Source organism: Bombina bombina, chromosome 2 (assembly GCF_027579735.1).
Source record: "Bombina bombina isolate aBomBom1 chromosome 2, aBomBom1.pri, whole genome shotgun sequence".
Taxonomy (NCBI): Eukaryota; Metazoa; Chordata; class Amphibia; order Anura; family Bombinatoridae; genus Bombina; species Bombina bombina.
In genome coordinates, this window is record NC_069500.1 from 1,343,611,803 (window position 1) to 1,343,630,975 (window position 19,173).

Below are 19,173 nucleotides of genomic sequence, written 5' to 3' on the forward strand. Positions count from 1 at the left end.
CGGCATGGAGCGGGTCCATCTTCAAGACATCCGACGCGGAGCATCCTCTACAATCGACGGCTAACACAGAATGAAGGTACCTTTAAGTGACATCATCCAAGATGGCGTCCCTTCAATTCCGATTGGCTGATAGAATTCTATCAGCCAATCGGAATTAAGGTAGAAAAAATCCTATCGGCTGATGCAATCAGCCAATAGGATTGAACTTCAATCCTATTGGCTGATCAAATCAGGCAATAGAATGCGAGCTTAATCCTATGAAGAATGTTACACTCTTGTGCATGTAACTAAGCTATTTATGCTGTCGGTTTACATGTAGATGGCTGTGAAGTTTTTCATATCGGCCTAAATGTAACATGTCTTCAGAATGTCAATGTTTCTAAAGCCCTATCACTTCTTGTATGTTTTGCAAACCTCTTTTAAAAAAAAAAAAACTTCATAGGAAGACACAGTTCTGGTGCAGTATTCTGTAATCCTGTGCAATCCTATTGTTGTCCACCATCTCTGCTTAAATAAACAGAAACCACGGCTTGCGGCTGCACTAAACCGGAACCGGAACCAGATAGCTGGAAATAGGTCATCCACTCATAGGCTTCATGGAACGGAGTGCCATTGCGATGGGTGATCAGCCCAGTACAGACAAAAATATATGAAAAAATGCAGGCACTGCTCGGTGTGTAAGTGGTAAAAACACAACGTTTATTCGGCTTGGTTAAAAATATGCAAACAATCCAGACATATGGCGGACACACAGACAAGAGGGACAGACGGCCTGACGTGTTTCGCGCCCCCTAGTGGTGCTAAATCATAGAGCCTATGATTAAGCACCACTAGGGGGCGCAAAACGCATCAGGTGCCTGCATCTCTACTTAAAAATGGTTGGCTCAGAAAATCTTTTAAAAAAAAAAAAAAACAGTGCAATAATAATTTCATATCTTTCTTTCACTCTTCACATTCAGGCCTTGGCTAAATCCTGCTTCTTCCACCTTAAAAACATCTCTAACATTAGACATAACTAAGATTTTAATCCACTCTCATACTTTTCCGCCTTGACTACTGCAACTCTGTCCTCTCTGGTCTCCCCACCTGCTGCCTAGCTCCTTTACAATCCATAATGAATGCCTCTGCCAGGCTCATCTTACTTACACATCGCTCTTCATCTGCTGCACCTCTCTGCCAATCCCTTCACTGGCTTCCTCTTGCCTTCAGGATTAAACACAAAATTCTCACTCTGACATACAAAGCCCTCAACTGCACTGCTCCCCCCTATATCTCAGACCTTGTCTCCAGATACTCTCCCTCCCGTCCCCTTCGCTCTGCTCATGACCACCTCCTCTCCTCCTCTCTTGTTACCTCCTCACACTCCCATTTACAGGACTTCTCCAGACTGGCTCCCATCTTGTGGAACTCTCTGCCTCACTCCACAAGACTCTCCCCTAGTTTTGAAAGCTTCAAACACTCCCTCTACTATTCAGGGATACATGCAACCTACACTAATCTTTCCTAATACCTGTTCCTCTCCCCCACTGCTAACCGCCATGAACCCACTTAGAACGTAAGCCTAAGAGTCCAACTGCTTGCAGATCACCTTCACAAGAGCTGACTACAACAGTGTGACTCTAGGCAGGGCCCTCTACCAATTTGATCCCTATAATTGCTACCTAGTATACCGCCTATGTTTATAGCGCTGCAGAATCTGTTGGTGCTCTACAAATAACTGATAATAATAATTTTTATTTTAATAATAAAATAATAAAATGCATAACTCAAAATCACAAACTATTATAGTTGAAATGCTTGTGCAATGCCGCCCCCTGCACATTTGTGGACAATCGGCCCCTAGCAGAGGGTATCAATCATCCCAATCGCATCTTACGACCGCTGCTTCTTAACTTAAGTCTCTGGCAAGCCGGAAACTTCGGGGGTAGATTGCAGCATCCGCTGCTTGATAAATCTACCCCATGGTTTTTATAATTGTATACACATATTATACTTATATGCTTAGTTCCATGAGCACTATCGATGCCAGTCTGTTAGAATAGCTTTCTTATTATTAGATTACAATTATCACCGCTAAAAATTACACAGGAAATTAATTTCTATTAATAGATTTAATTTAGCTGTACATGTATGCTACTCAAATTTACTGTAGGGCTAGAATACAAGTGGTGTGCTAATGTTAGTGCAGTTCACGATAAGCAATAACTAAGTGGCGTACTAACGCACATATTACAACTAAAATATTGTGTTCAACAGATTTGCTCGCCTGCAGACCTAGCGTAATGGGTAAGAGTTAAAAAAAAGTTGCACAAACACATTCAAATAAACTATTACACACAGATATACACCTGATAAAAAAAATCATAAAACATTAATAAAAATGTATTATAAAAGTTAAAAGGGATATTGTGTGTGACAAGGTAATTGACTGGGAAGGACTATTATGTATATATATATATACTCTCATACCGGACCGGGTACACATTAGGGATGGGCGAATGTTTCGCAACATTCGAAAAACGGCACGAATTTTAACACATTCGTTCTTTCGAATCAAATTTCGAATGTTTACATAACATTCTAACATTCGATTTTCGAATGTTCGGTTTCAAATTTTACGATTACATTCGAAAATATTCTTTTCGAAAAATTCGAATTTAGATTGTAATAGTATTTCTAATGCTTTTTCTTTAAATGTAATATTCGAATTATGCAATATTCGAATTAGAAAAATTCAAATTTAGATTGTAATAGTATTTCTAATGCTTTTTCTTTAAATGCAATATTCGAATTATGCAATACGTGTATTCGAATTCGAAAAATTCGAATTTAGATTGTAATAGTATTTCTAATGCTTTTTCTTTAAATGTAATATTCGAATTATGCAATATTCGAATTCGAAAAATTCGAATTTAGATTGTAATAGTATTTCTAATGCTTTTTCTTTAAATGTAATATTCGAATTATGCAATACGTGTATTCGAATTCGAAAAATTCGAATTTAGATTGTAATAGTATATCTAATGCTTTTTCTTTAAATGTAATATTCGAATTATGCAATATTCGAATTCGAAAAATTCGAATTTATATTCGAATTCGAAAAATTCAAATTTATATGTTTGTAATAGTATTTCTAATGCTTTCTTTAAATGTAATATTCGAATTATGCAATATTCTATATGGAAACATTCGAAATGATATATTTGTATCTATTATGTATCAATTTACTAGATTCCCGCCCTACCACATGAACTATTGAACTTCTGAATAGTATTTGTTAAATAGAACGTTAAATTCGAAATTTCGAATGTGGACATTCGATATAATTATAAACATTCGAATTCGAAAGTGACATTCGAAAACTGTAAATAACATTCGATTTTCGAATTTTTAAGAATATTCGTTCTTATCGACATTCGGATTTAGAATTCGAATTTCGGTAATAACATTCGTTCTACATTCAAAATTCGAAAATTTACACATTCGCCCATCCCTAGTACACATCCCATGACCCTGCAACATTCTCAGCCCTGGGTGCTCACTGGAACTCACAGGAAGCTGTGCTGTCAGTCAGTTAACCCGAGAAAGGTCTGGGTGCAAGGACCATAGGGAAAATGACAAAACAAATTAATACAACACACAGAGAAAGTCCAGCACTCACTTACAAGCTCTCAGTAAAGATTAAAAGCAAAAATGGAAGGGTTAGTTACCACATTTGGCCAAATGGGACAAGTCCAGGTACCACGACAAGGTCCCTTCCAAAAACCTGGGACCCTAAAACAGCCACACAATGCAAGCTCTCAATCCAACAAACTGGGAACAAGTAAAGGGTGCACAGGTTTTTGTAATCACCCCAGACATATACAAAACACAGAAGGGGACTGCACTCTCATACTGGACCGGGTACACATCCCATGACCCTGCAACATGCTCAGTATGTTGTAATTTTCCCTATGGTTCTTTCACCCAGACATGTCTGGGGTTAACTGCCTGTGACTCTGGGGACAACACAGCTTCCTGTGAGTGCCAGTGAGCACCCAGGGCTGAGCATGTTGCAGGGTCATGGGATGTGTACCCGGTCAGGTATGAGAGTGCAGTCCCCTTCCATGTTTTGTATATGTCTGGGGTAATTACATAAGAGCATGTATTAGTGTGCACTGAGTGTACCACCAAACTCCTTAACAACCTAAGTATCCCTCACAATAGGTTAAACATTAGACCAGAAAAGATGAAAAAATTAGGAGCACTAAAGCTGAAGGTGGGTGTGTCAATCAAGTGATATTGTGCCAAATCCCAACAGTGGGAATCAATTAAAGCCAAAATATAATAAATGGCTATGCCAAATTTATTTAAACATTCAAAAAATATATATACACATAACATAAAACCAGAGAAATAAAAATAGTTAAAAACGGACGTCTCCGTTATAAAAGTTGCCACCACATAAAAATATATATATAGAAATAGGTTCCAGAAAACAGTGAAGAGAGATCTCCTGAAAAAGTTCAAGGTAACACATTGTCTACTACCTTACTTGTCCGGATAATGATCCAAATTTAAACGGCTAACAGCCGTAACACCTCCGTTCAGACACACTGGAGTGACCGCTTGACATCACAGTATGTGGGAGCTGTCTCGTAACTTGATCTGCAGATCTATGTAAAGAGGAGAAGCTAAGGAGTCACAGCTAAATTAACCACAGTCCACTGAATCTCACAGATTTTACCAACACTTCAGGTATCCTGCGTGCTGTGTGCACTTAAGAGCAGATACAATATTGACATCGGAATCGGTAGAAAAGATTATTCGTCTGAGAGCACTGACCGGACCAATAGGATTCAAGTTACGAGACAGCTTTGCATTGCATTTGCATTGTGTGGCTGTTTTAGGGTCCCAGGTTTTTGGAAGGAACCTTGTTGTGGTACCTGGGCTTGTCCCATTTGGCCAAATGCGGTAACTAACCCTTCCATTTTTGCTTTTAATCTTAGCTGAGAGCTTGTAAGTGAGTGCTGGACTTTTTCTGTGTGTTATATATACTGTATATATATATATACATATATATACATATATATACAGTGGGACCTCGGTTTAAGAATTTAATTCGTTCTCCGGGATGTTTCTTATTGCGAAAAATTCGTAAACCGAAACACGGTTTCCCATAGGAATGCATTGAAAACCAATTAATGCGTTCCGGAGGTGAGAGAAAAAGTCAAATAAAGTCTACAAAACCTGCTGCAAATGGCTCCAATGGCTCCAAAAGGCTCCACAACTTGCTGCAAATGGCTCCAAAAGGCTCAACAACTTGCTGCAAATGGCTCCAAAAGGCTCAACAACTTGCTGCAAATGGCTCCAAAACCTCTCCAACTGCTACCCACACTTCAGTATGCAGGGAACACTTGCTTCGTATTGCGAAAAAAATTCGTAAACCCAGGGGCAAACCGGAACATTTGTTTCGTATTGCGAAAAAAATTCTTAAACCGAGACAATTTTTTTCAAGATTTTGAATTCGTAAACCGAAATTTCGTATACCGAGTCGTTTGTAAACCGAGGTCCCACTGTATATATATATATATATATATATATATATATATATATATATATATATATATATATATATATACAGGGCTTTTTTGTGGGGGTACTCACCGGTACCACCACCTCTGCCAACTCAAAACATGTAAAATATTTTTTAGAATCATGTAAATACTCTAGGTTTCACAAAAGGGGCTGCAAAATACATCAGACATTATAAATAACGTTGCCCCTTTTTACAAAAAAGCACTGTATATATATATATATATATATATATATATACAGTATATATACGGTATATGTGTGTGTTTACATTTGTTAATATGTACAGTAAATAAATACATATATACACTTATAATCACATTTTTAACATTGGAATGTAAAGTATTCATAACTACCTTTGGCTTTAGCGCAGTTAGTCTAATGTGGTGTCGGGATAGCGCAAGTGCTATAAGTGTTTTTATTAACAGCATGCCCCGTTGAATCCTGTGGGAGAACATAAGTCCTGAAATTATCACGCATTTGTGTTTTGCTCATGTGCTAACATTTTACTTTTAACTTGTAATAGGCGTGGTAACTAGGGTTGCCACCTCGGCCAAGTTTTCCTGGACACTTATGAGTTACACATGCTGCAGGGTGTGCAGGGAGGAACATGCATTCATGTGATGTTCAGAAGCTCAATACATGTTCTGTCCTGCTTACCCTGCAGCATGCGTAACTCATAAGGGTCCAGGAAAACATGGCTGAGGTGGCAACCCTAGTGGTAACCCGCCCGCAATAAAATTTTGTTTAAAAGCAGTTAGAGCACAAGCGAAAATGTAGTTAGCACGCCACTTGTAATCTGGCCTATGGAGCTTAATTACCTAAAGAGAAATGTGGAACTGCTTTTTGGAAACAAAATTACTTATTTTTAGCTTTTTGCTTGGCTTCTATTTTTGGCTTAGAGGTAAGTGCATATCTTCCATCATTTCCCAGAGGTTTTTCAGGACTTGTGGTCTTTGGTCTGCTAGTGCTTTGTAGGTGGAATCACAACAGGAGAAACATGCTGTTGTTGTGCCAGGGTGAGGCTTTGCATGTAATATGTAGAGTCTGCGTGTGTCATTAGAGGGGGTCAATCCCTGGAAACCAAGACATTAACTTGACTACGGAAGATGCTGGAGGGACAGTGGATAGACCTCAGAAAACATGACAATCCATCAAGATCATGAATGGTTGGGGGCATGGTACTGTGGGACACACACAAAGTGGAAAAACTGTTTTCATACTTATTACCCCCCCCCCCCCCATCATTTCAACAGCCCCCTTTCTGTCTTTTTTGCAAACAACAGAAGTTGAGGTGGCAGCCACATAGGAAAAAAGGAGCTGCTTTTCTGTGACTAGAAGTGATTACTCACCTTGGCTAGTCTGTGCCAGAGGATATACACTTTGGCAGCCTTCCTCTACAAACATGCTGGCAAGTTTATCTGTGCACCAGCAATCTGACGGCCATCTTGAAAACCCTGCCACCATATTTCCAAGGCAAATTCATACACTTTCTTTAAACTCTTAGCCCTTTTTCTCACTTTGGCACTCAGAGCAACCAGACATGATGGTCCCCCTAGAGGTATGGGCCCAGTCTCAATTGAGACATCTGAGGCCCCTGTAGTTACACTCCTGAGAATGAATCATAATATTAAATAAATGAGTAGCAATAATTATGTCTGCATTATTGGTCGTGTGTATTTTGCCTTTGTGTAGGTCTACAAAACAGTTCAAACAACTCTTAAAAAAGTGTACTTAATCCACATGAAACAAACAAAATGTTCTAGAATTATTGCACATTTAATGTTTACCTCATTCAGACAGATGCCATTTTAATGAAGTGGAAAAAGGAAGTGGAAAAAAAAAACATCACAAGTTGAATTTGTTTTCACACGGAGAATTATAATGGACAATATGGTTAAAATGTTAACCACATTTTTACAAATAATAGATTCAAACAAAATTCCATCTAATTTTTTTTCTAGTATTTTTGTTTGACAATATGATTTTTGTTTTTTAATAAGATCTGCAGATTCATTGGTTAAAGGGACACTGAGCCCAAATTTTTTCATTTGTAATTCAGAAAGAGCATGCAATTTTTTTTTTTTTTTTATAGTATTTATTTATATCCAGCAAGGTGTACAGTCAAAATAAATTCAACCTCTTTGTGCCACGCAGGGCCAGGTAAAACATATTATAATACACATCAAAATATTTAGGACCTCTTTGTGCCACTCAGGGCCGGGTAAAACGTATTGTAGAACACATGAGAGTGTTTCGAACAGTAATTTCACTTATTCTTAGCAAATTGATGGTCCCCTTAATATAAAGTTTGTACACTTAACTGGGGTCTTTCTATTTCATTTACACTAAGACAACAATTAACCACTCAAATAAACAAAAAAACATAAAAGAAGAAAAAGAGAGAGAAGGAAAAAAAAAGGGGGGGAAGGGGGGGAGAAAGAGAGACCTCCTCCACCTCCCCCCCCCCCCCGCGTTGAGCCTCGCAACCACTCCCTACCAGGCGCCCAAGAGCACCAGTTCCGAGTTTCTAAATGGGAATATAAGGTCGTGGATTTCTGTGTCTTGTAGTGACTTAATGAAAACTGACCATTTACTAAAGAATCGTCTGACATCTAAGTCATTGTCTAAATTAGTGACCCTTTGTTCTAAGAGACATTGTTTTTTCAGACAATTCTTTATCTCTGGAATAGATGGTATTGCACTCGTCTTCCACTTTTTAAAAATAAGATATCTGGTTGCCAGAATAGATAGAAATATCAGTTTATCATTTGAGTTATGTTCCTTAAGGCCAAAGATAATCTGTGCCTGTGTGAGGCCCGGATGGGAAAGAGCATGCAATTTTAAGCAACTTTCTAATTTACTCCTATTATCAATTTTTCTTCGTTCTCTTGCTATCATTAATTGAAAAAGAAGGCATCTAAGTTTTTTTTTGTTTCAGTACTCTGGACAGCACTTTTTTATTGGTGGATGAATTTATCCACCATTCAGCAAGGACAACCCAGGTTGTTCACCAAAAATTGGCCGGCATCTAAACTTACATTCTTGCATTTCAAATAAAGATACAAAGATAATGAAGAAAATTTGATAATAGGAGTAAATTCGAAATTTGCTTAAAATTTCATGCTCAATCTGAATCACGAAATTAAATTTTTGGGTACAGTGCCCCTTTAAAGGTTTTTGCATATTCTCAATAAAAATAACTTTTTACATTTTAGAAAATAAATTGAATGCAATTACAATTTAATAAATGAACATAGCCATTTTTTTTACAGATATTTAATAATTTTACTGTCTAGAAAGTTGAGAATTCATTTTATCATTCATCATCAATTGATTACACCCATTAAACAATTCACAGAGGATAAATGTGGGCTACGACACATGGATAATCTAGGATTTACAGCAGCTACAATATTATAAAATCCATAAGGCACGTCTAGACAAAAATGTTCTGACGTTTCAGAGACTAGACCTGTTCACACGAGAGTGACACAGTGAATGAATAGAGGCCTTTACAAACCAATTAGATAACAAGTCCAGACCTTACGCTGACAGACAGAATGACTGATTTACAAGCTGTCTTTAAATGTAAGCTTTGTAATGTACTTCATTCAATTTACTACTAATCAAATGCAAAAAAAACATGCATTATTTTTTGTAGAGTTATCTTTACTAAAACTAACAATGATATGCTAATCAATGATGTGTGTATGTATGTATGTATGTATGTATCTCTCTCTCTCTCTCTCTCTCTCTATATATATATATATATATATATATATATATATATATATACATATATATGTTCAATGGCAAAAAAAACTACAGTATATTATATTATTATTATAATACAGTATATTATATTATAATTACACTACAGTATATTATATTATTATTATACTACAGTATATTATATTATTATTATACTACAGTATATTATATTATTATTATACTACAGTATATTATATTATTATTATAATACACTATATTATATTATTATTATACTACAGTATATTATATTATTATTATACTACAGTATATTATATTATTATTATACTACATTATATTATATTATTATTATAATACAGTATATTATATTATTATTATACTAGAGTATATTATATTATTATTATACTAGAGTATATTATATTATTATTATACTACAGTATATTATATTATTATTATACTACAGTATATTATATTATAATTACACTACAGTATATTATATTATTATTATACTACAGTATATTATATTATTATTACACTACAGTATATTATATTATTATTATAATGCAGTATATTATATTATTATTATACTACAGTATATTATATTATTATTATACTACAGTATATTATATTATTATTATACTACAGTATATTATATTATTATTATACTACAGTATATTATATTATTATTATACTACAGTATATTATATTATTATTATACTACAGTATATTATATTATTATTATACTACAGTATATTATATTATTATTATTATACTACAGTATATTATATTATTATGTAAAATCAGTGGATATAGGAGGCGCTATAGAGCCGTAGGATATATAGATATACATAAATGTAAAATTCACTGTATCGTGACCAGTTAAAACATTCAAAAAATTAAAAATCCAAAATTCCAATGACCCTTAAGGGATACGTTAAAATACTATTTATGTGCAAAATCTGTGATAAAAAATCGGTGATAATTAAAAATAAAGGAAAATATCTACGTATATATATATAAAAACAATTTATCCAAGTGAAAAATCAAAGTGAAATAAATGCAGTATCAAAGTGCAATCAATGATCAAGTGACAATAATTAGTAAAACACAGATGTGATATTTAATAAGTCAATGCATAAAAGGTTGACACAAACAATCCATATAACAATCAATCATACATAAAATAAAGTAAAACCGGTTAAACATACACACTATACATAACCCCTCAGATTCCCCAAATCAAATGGGGCTGGCAGAGAACACCTATAATGACTGTGTTCTAATCTTGGTGTTAGTAGTTCAAGGGGATCCCCCAAAGAAGATGGTCCGGAATGACACTACAGTATATTATATTATTATTATACTACAGTATATTATATTATTATTATAATACAGTATATTATATTATTATTATACTACAGTATATTATATTATTATTATACTACAGTATATTATATTATTATTATACTACAGTATATTATATTATTATTATACTACAGTATATTATATTATTATTATACTACAGTATATTATATTATTATTATACTACAGTATATTATATTATTATTATAATACAGTATATTATATTATTATTATACTACAGTATATTATATTATTATTATACTACAATATATTATTATTATACTACAGTATATTATATTATTATTATACTACAGTATATTATATTATTATTATACTACAGTATATCATATTATTATTATACTACAGTATATTTTATTATTATACTACAGTATATTATATTATTATTATACTACAGTATATTATATTATTATTATTATACTACAGTATATTATATTATTATTATTATACTACAGTATATTATATTATTATTATAATACAGGATATTAAATCACACAGGAAGTGAGTTTAATTTTGGAACTTCATCATTCAGATACAATGCTATTTAAGACACCTTATTATCAAATTTCCTGTGTTCTCTTGGTATCCTTTGTTAAAAAGCATATGTTCATATCCTCAGCAGCGACAATTCACTATTAGGAGCCAGCTGGTAATTGGTGGATGGCTACACACGTGTTTCCTGTCATTGGTTCACCAGATGTGTTTTCAGCTACCTCCCAGTAGTGCGTTGCTTCTATAATTATCTGCATTTTTTTCGCATTTTTATGATTCTCTAATTTCTGATTGGCAAATCAAACTGACATTAAAGGAACATTGTACTGTAAATATTATGTTCTAATTCTTTTGAATATGTCATTTTAGCATTAAAGACCCTGCAAGTCTATGTGTTTAACCCCTGCAAAGTCCTGATTGGGCGCTGCAGCAACAGTCACACTACGGGATCAATTAGCGCTTGTGCCTACTTAGGACCAGCAGTTGTCTTTGGCTCACAATCAAAACTTTAAAGGGGCCACATAGACTTGCTGGGTCAGTGGTGCAAATGACATGATCTAACAAATTAGAGCATGTATATTTTGCACTATAATGTATATAAAGACACCAAAAGAATGAAGACAATTTGATAATATAAGTAAATTAGAAAGTTGCTTAAAATTGCATGCTCTATCTGAATTACGAAAGAAAGAATTTGGGTCCAGTGTCCCTTTAAGGACATCAGAGCTACAGAAGACACTGAGGGTGATGGGAAACAGGAAGCGGGGGTTTTATCCATTTGCACACTCCTTAAATTAAATTTAAAGGAACATTCCGGTCCAAATTTAAATTGATATAGATGAATCTTTGAATAGAAACATATTTCCAATATAGATGTATTGGCAAAAATGCTTCTAGTAAAAGTTATCACTGTTTCAGTGTGTATTTTTCTCTGCACGTGCATGTGATGCATAGCTAGATATTCTCCGTGCACAAGCACTACATTTGCTCAGAGCATCAGTGGGGCTTGTATCATGTCAGCAATTAAAAAATTGAGTCATTACCAGATGGTACAAGCACCTTAGGCTCTCTGAGCAAGTGCTGTGTGTAAAATGCTGGTGCACGGTGCATACTTAATGACATGAAACCCATTTTTTTTCTTTCGTGATTTAGAAAGAGCATGTCATTTTAAACAACTTTCTTATTTACTTCTATTATCTAATTTGCTTCATTCTCTTGATATCACTTGCTGAAAAGCATATCTAGATATGCTAAGTAGCTGCTGATTGGTTGCTGCACATAGAGGCCTTGTGTGATTGGCTCACACATATGCATTGATATTTCTTCAACAAAGAATATCTAAAGAATTGAGCAAATTAGATAATAGAAGTAAATTCGAAAGTTGTTTAAAATTGCATGCCCTATCTGAATCATGAAAGTTTAATTTTGACTAGACTGTCCTTTTAAATACACTTTTCAAACAGCTATAGCTTTTATTAGAAGCATTTTTGCTAATGCATGTATATTACAAAAATGCTTCTGTTCAAAACTAAAATGCATCTATGTGGATTACAATTTTGGCCGGAATATCTCTTTAACCCCTTAACAACCAAGGACGTGTCATGCACGTCCTACAACAAGTATCAGTTAATGACCAAGGACGTGCCTGACATGTCCTCTGAGGTTTCAAGCAGTGGAAGCGATCCTCATCTCTTCCAGCCACTTTCAAGGTATTGCAGTGATGCCTCGATATTGAGGCATCACTGCAATACCTTTTTTTACCCACCGATGCAGAGAGAGCCACTCTGTGGCCCTCTCTGCATCGGCCAGCAAAGGTGCCGATTGTTGGTGGGTGGGAGCCATAGCAGGGAGACGGGTGGGCGGCCCATCGCTGGTCGGTTCCGGTTCCTGTGTCCCTCAAGTGCACGCATTTGGGCGGGAGCACTCAAGGAGGCGTGGGGGTGACAGTACCCAAGATGGTGGCATATAAGCAGAGGGGGGAGGGTTAGAGAGCTGTTTGGGGGGGGGGGATCAGGGAGGTTTGGGGCTAAAGTGGATCCAACACTGCAGAATAAACATAAAAAAAAAATTACTACAATCCCTACAAGCTGCCTAATTAACCCCTTCACTGCTGGGCATAATACAAGTGTGGTGCGCAGCGGCATTTAGCGACCATCTAATTACCAAAAAGCAACACCAAAGCCATATATGTCTGCTATTTCTGAACAAAGGGGATCCCAGAGAAGCATTTACAACCATTTGTGTCATAATTGCACAAGCTGTTTGTAAATCATTTCAGTGAGAAACCTAAAGTTTGTGAAAAAGTTAACAATTTTTTTTATTTGATCGCATTTAGGAAAATGGACCTGTCTACTAAAAAAAAATATATACATGTGAAGGGTTATTCAGGGATTCCTGACAGATATCAGTGTTACAATGTAACTATCGCTAATTTTGAAAAAATAATGGTTTGGAAATAGCAAAGTGCTACTTGTACTTATTGCCCTATAACTTGCAAGAAAAGCAAAGAACATGTAAACATTGGGTATTTCTAAACTCAGGACAAAATTTAGAAACTATTTAGCATGGGTGTTTCTTGGTGGTTGTAGATGTGTAACAGATTTTGGGGGTCAAAGTTAGAAAAAGTGTGTTTATTTCCATTTTCTCATCATATTTTATATATAATTTTATAGTAAATGATATGATGAAAATAATGGTATCTTTAGAAAGTCCAGTTAATGGCAAGAAAAACGGTATATAATATGTGTGGGTACAGTAAATGAGTAAGAGGAAAATTACAGCTAAACACAAACACTGCAGAATGTAAAAATAGCCTTGGTCCCAAACGGTCAGAACATTTTAATATGGTCTGGTCACTAAGGGATTAATAACAATTTTTATGCTCATTTAAGAATTGTTATGTGCTGTGCTAGCATTGTAATACAACTCTAGTGGTCTTATCCATCCCTCTCATTTGTTATTTAATTTGAAATTAAATAACAAGTCATTGCTTTACCTTCTTGCAGGGTTGGTATAAACAGATAATGGATTTCAGAACCTCACTGGGTATACATATCAGTTACTTGATTATAAATTCAGTGCAAGACTTAAAGGGATATTCCAGCCAAAATTGGAAACCACATGGGTGCATTTCTGTATTGAACAGAAGCAATTTTGTAATATAAATGCATTAGCAAAAATGCTTCTAATAAAAGCTATAGCTGTTTCAAAAGTGTATTTAAGTATGCACCGTGCACCAGCATTTTAAAAATAACACTTGTTCGGAGAGCCTAAGGTGCTTGTACCATCTTTTAATGACTCAATTTGTTAATTGCTGACACGATACAAGCCCCACTGATGATCTGAGCAGCTGCATTCTTTAAAATGTGGGTGCAGTGACAATATCTAGCTATGCTTCACATGCATGTGCAGAGAAAAATGTTAACACTAAAACAGTGATAACTCTTAATAGAAGCATTTTTGCCAATACATGTATATAGAAAACATGTTTCTATTCAAAGATGTAATAAATCTATGTGCATTTATATTTTGACTGGAATGTCTCTTTAAAATGAACAGTCTACTTGATTTGTTTTATTGTTTAAAAAGATAGATAATGCCTTTACTACCCATTCTCCAGCCTTGCATAACCAACAGTGTTATAATAATATATTTTATAAACTCTAACAGCTAGATTACGAGTTGTGCGTTAGACTTAAAAAGCAGCGTTAGCCGGTCCTAACGCTGCTTTTTAACGCCCGATGGTATTACGAGTCTTGCAGGTACAGGTGTATTGCTCACTTTTTTGGCCAGACTTGGAAATACCGCAAATACACTTACGTAAATTGCGTATCTTCTTTTGTAAATGGGACTTGCATAGCGCCGGTATTACGAGTCTGCCAAAAAGTGAGCGGTTGTCAGGGTGCCAGGAATCAGACTGAGACGAGAAGTGCAAAAATAATCACACCTTAATTAATAGTAAAAAATTATAAAAAGTCCACAAGTCAAATAACAAGCCAGGAGTCAAAACCAGAGCTGGTAGTCAGACGAGCCGAGTCAGAAGCCAAAGCGAATAGTCAGACGAGCCAGAATCAGGAACAAGGAAAACAGCAGAGTCAGGAACAAGCCAGGGATCAGGAACCAGGAAGGACGTCAGGCAGCCAGGTAATACACAGGAATTCTCACAAACAGGTCTGAGACAACGCAAAGGCAAAGCATACTGAACAGAGGCCCTTTAAATAATAAGTGATGACATCACAATTCTGAGACTGCATCCTGTCTCACATGGATGATGCACACCAGTCTGGCCATAAAAGGAAGTGCAGGAAATGAGCAGCATCCCCCACAATGCACCATAGTCAGGAAGAGAGGTGAGTAAAATGGCTGCCAGCAGCACATGGCAAACACAACAGGGAAAAAACCCTGACAGTACCCTCCCCTCAATGACCCCTCCCCTGCGGGAGGGCAAAAGGCTTATTGGGGAAACGGGCATGGAAGGCATGGAGGAGGGCGGGAGCATGAACATCAGAGGAGGGAACCCATGAACGCTCCTCCGGACCGTAGCCCCTCCAGTGAACCAAATACTGTACACGGCCCCAGGACATACAAGAGTCAATAATGCTGCTGACCTCATACTCCTCATTATTGTCAACAAAGATAGGATGAGGACAAGGCAACACAGTGGTAAACCGATTTCAAACCAATGGTTTCAAGAGGGAGACATGAAAAACATTGGAGATGAGCATAGCAGGAGGAAAGTCAAGAGTGTAGGCCACAGGATTAACCCGTCGGAGTATTAAAAAAGGACCAACATAGCGGGGAGCCAATTTATTGGAAGGCACACAAAGGACAGCCAAACTCTCTCACCAACCTGGTAGGAAGGTGCAGGCAGACGCCTACGATCAGCCTGGAACATTTGGCGCTGCATAGAACGATGAAGGCAATCCTGAATCTGCACCCACGTGAAACGGAGTTGCCGGAGATGCTCCTCCAAAGCCTTAATACCCTGAGACATGAATGAATCGGGCAACAAGGATGGTTGAAACCCATAATTCGCCTTGAACGGGGATTACTTGGAGGAAGCATTAATAGCACTATTACGAGCAAACTCTGCCCAAGGTAACAGTTCAGACCAATTATTGTGGTGATCTGAGACATAGCAACGGAGGAACTGTTCCAGAGCTTGATTAGACCGTTCCGCAGCCCCATTGGATTGAGGGTGATATGCTGAGGAGAAAGAAAGTTGGATCCCCATTTGAGCACAAAAGGAACGCCAAAATCTGGAGACAAACTGGCTACCCCGGTCCGACACTATCTCCTTGGGTAACCCATGTAAATGGAAGACCTCCCGGGTAAAAATTGAAGCAAGCTAATGAGCGGTAGGCAGCTTCATCAAGAGAATGCAATGTGACATTTTAGAAAAACGGTCAACCACCATAAGGATAACAGTATTGCCATTGGAAACAGGGAGCTTGACAATGAAGTCCATGGAAAGATATGCCCAAGGACGCTCACCATTATCAATAGGTTGAAGAAGACCCACAGGAAGACGTTGAGGAGTCTTATTCTGTGCTCAAACTGAGCAGGAGGCAACATACGCAGCAACATCAGAATGAAGACCTGTCCACCAGAATTGTCGAGTGACAGACCAAATCCTTTGGTTCTTGCCTGGGTGACCTGCGGCTTTAGGATAGTGGTAAGTGTGCAAAAGTTTAGTTCGAAGATTCTCAGGAACAAAACACTTACCACTAGGTTTCTCAGGAGGTGCATTGGTTTGTGCAGCCAGGATCTCCTCCCCCAAGGGAGAAGTCAAATTAGTACGTATGGTAGCCAAACTATGGTCAGAAGTTATAACAGGAGTAGGTACAGACTCCTCCTTGGACAGAGGCAAAAATTATCGAGAGAGGGCATCAGCCCTAACATTCTTACTACCAGGCAGGTAGGAGACCACATAATTAAACCAAGACAAAAATAGCGCCCATCTGGCCTGTCGGGGCAACAAACATTTTGCTTCAGATAGATAAGTTAAATTCTTGTGGTCAGTAAGAATGAGCACTGGCACGCTAGTACCCTCGAGAAGATGCCTCCATTCCTTAAGTGCCAAAATTATGGCCAGTAATTCCCTGTCGCCAATTTCATAATTGCACTCCGCTGGAGACAATTTCTTAGAGAAGAAACCACATGCAATGAACCATCAGGCGTAGGACATTGAGACAAGAGGGCACCTACTCCAGTCTCAGACGCATCGGCCTCAAGAACGAAAGGCAGGACAGGGTTAGGATGAGACAGAACTGGAGCGGCAGCAAAGGCAGTCTTAAGACTATAAAAGGCCTTAATGGCAGTAGGTGACCAATGGAGTGGATCATTATCTTTACGGGTCATGTCTGTGATAGGTTTGACCAAGGAAGAAAAGTTTTTAATAAACTTTCTATAGTAATTGGTTGAAACGTTGAATAGCCCGAAGACCAACTGGGCGAGGCCACTGCAGAACTGCAGATAACTTGTCAGGATCCATGGAGAACCCTGCAACAGAGATAACATAACCTAGGAAGGTTACTTGAGTCTGATGGAACTCACATTTCTCGAGTTTACAAAACAGGCCATTCTCACGTAGTCTCTGAAGAACCCGTGTAACATCAGAACGATGAGCCTCAAGTGTGGGTGAGTGTATGAGGATGTCGTCTAAGTACACCACAACAAACTGTTGCAACATATCTCATAGGACATCAATAATAAATTCCTGAAAAACAGCAGGAGCATTACATAGGCCAAAGGGCATTACAAGATACTCATAATGCCCGCTCCTGGTGTTAAATGCTGTTTTCCATTCGTGGCCCTCCTTAATACTAACGAGTTCGTACGCTCCTCTCAAATCAAGTTTAGTAAAGATGGTAGTTCCCTTGAGGCGTTCAAAGAGTTCCGTAATAGGCGGAATAGGGTAAGCATTCTTAATGGTAAGACGATTAAGACCCCTATAATCGATACATGGTCTTAACTCGCCACCCTTTTTCTTTACAAAGAAGAAGCCAGCCCCTGCAGGAGAGCAGGATTTGTGGATGATCCCCCGCAACAGAGCATCAGCAACATACTCCTCCATAGCACAATTCTCTTCAACAGACAGAGGGTACACCTGGCCCCGAGGAGGAATGGCTCTGGGTTGCAGGTCTATGGCACAATCGTAAGACCGGTGAGGAAACTGGTTTCCGAAGACAAGTGTAAATACATTGTGGGGACCATGACAAAATTTCGGACCTGCGCCAGTCGAGACTGGAATTGTGCTTTTGGAGCCAGGGATAACCCAGAACAAGTGGAAAATGCAGAGAATTTATCACCTGGAACTGGAGGGTTTCAAAATGGAGAGCCCCAACAGCCATGGACAACGGAGCAGTTTCGTGAGTAACGAGTGCGGGCTGAAGGGGCCTGCCATCAATGGCCTCAATAGCAAGCAGAACGGACCGAGGCAAAACAGGAATGGAGTGCTTTGATACAAAAGCATCATCAATTAAATGGCCTGCAGCATCAGAGTCAACAAGAGCCTGAGTGACTATGGAGGAGTCCATCCAGGAAAGGACAACCGTGACCAAAGGTTTCTCCTTAAGCGGTTCCGGGGACGAGGATAAACCACCCAAAGTCTGCCCCCGACAGGACCTAAGGTGTGAACGTTTCCTGGCCGTGTAGGACAAGACTTCAAAAGGTGGCACTGTAACCCACAATAGAGGCAGAGCCCATCCCTCCTCCTAAAGGCCCTCTCCGCTGCGGAGAGACACGTGAATCCCAGCTGCATCGGCTCAGCAGTACCTGGTGACTCAGGACCCAGAGGCATGGGAGGAGAGGGAGGCATGGGTGGGAACGAACATGTAGGAGACAACGGAACAGGAGGCTTCCGAAAGCGCTCCTTGAAAGAGGGCCTCTCTCTGAGTCTGATGTCAATTAGGATCAAAAAAGACACCAATGCCTCGAGATCCTCTGGTAAATCTCTGGCAGCAACTTTGTCTTTAATCGCATCAGAGACCCCAT